The sequence below is a fragment of the Parus major genome, unplaced genomic scaffold (genome assembly GCF_001522545.3).
Source record: "Parus major isolate Abel unplaced genomic scaffold, Parus_major1.1 Scaffold456, whole genome shotgun sequence".
In the NCBI taxonomy this organism is placed as follows: domain Eukaryota; kingdom Metazoa; phylum Chordata; class Aves; order Passeriformes; family Paridae; genus Parus; species Parus major.
In genome coordinates this window covers 17,195-18,539 of record NW_015379358.1, presented here as the reverse complement: position 1 = coordinate 18,539, position 1,345 = coordinate 17,195, and positions in this window count along the sequence as shown.

The window sequence follows — 1,345 nt, the reverse complement described above, 5'->3', positions numbered from 1 at the left end:
TGTGTCACTGTCATTGTGTCACTGGCACTGTCACTGTCACTGTCACTGTCACTGTCACTGTCACTGTCACTGTCATTGTGTCACTGGCACTGTGTCACTGTGTCACTGTGTCACTGTCACTGTCACTGTCACTGTCATTGTGTCACTGGCACTGTCACCGTCAGTGTCACTGTCATTGTGTCACTGTCACTGTCACTGTTACTGTCACTGTCACTGTGTCACTGGCACTGTCATCATCAGTGTCACTGTCATTGTGTCATTGTCATTGTGTCACTGTCATTGTGTCACTGGCACTGTCACTGTGTCACTGTCATTGTGTCACTGTCATTGTGTCACTGTCACTGTGTCACTGGCACTGTGTCACTGGCACTGTGTCACTGTCACTGTCATTGTGTCACTGTCATTGTGTCACTGTCACCATCACTGTGTCACTGTCACTGTCATTGTGTCACTGTCACTGTGTCACTGTGTCACTGTCATTGTGTCACTGTCACTGTCACTGTGTCACTGTCACTGTCACTGTGTCACTGTCATTGTGTCACTGTCATTGTGTCACTGTCACTGTCACTGTGTCACTGTCATTGTGTCACTGTCATTGTGTCACTGTCATTGTGTCACTGTTACTGTGTCACTGTCACTGTCATTGTGTCACTGTCATTGTGTCACTGTCACTGTCACTGTCACCATCAGTGTCACTGTCATTGTGTCACTGTTACTGTGTCACTGTCACTGTCATTGTGTCACTGTCACTGTTACTGACACTGTTACTGTCACTGTCACTGTCACTGGCACCGTCAGTGTCACTGTGTCACTGTCACTGTCACTGTCACTGTCACTGTGTCACTGTCACTGTCACTGTCACTGTCACCGTCACTGTCACTGTCCGAGGAGGGCAGACCCTGGGATGGGGACAGGTTTCAGTTTCAGTTTCAGCTGAGTCCGGGCAGGAGCACGGGCAGAGCCCTGGGCTGGCTGTGACCAAACCGCTCTGCCAGGTGTCACCGCAGGGCAGGGGACAGAGCTGGGACACCTGAACAGCTCCTGGGACACCTGAGCAGCTTTTGGGGTACCTGAACAACTCCTGGGACACCTGAACAGCTCCTGGGACACCTGAACAACTCCTGGGGTACCTGAACAACTCCTGGGGTACCTGAACAGTTCCTGGGGCACCTGAACAGCTCCTGGGGCACCTGAACAGTTCCTGGGGCACCTGAACAGCTCCTGGGGCACCTGAACAGCTCCTGGGGCACCTGAACAACTCCTGGGGTACCTGAACAGCTCCTGGGACACCTGAACAGCTCCTGGGGTACCTGAACAGCTCCTGGGACACCTGAACAGCTCCTGG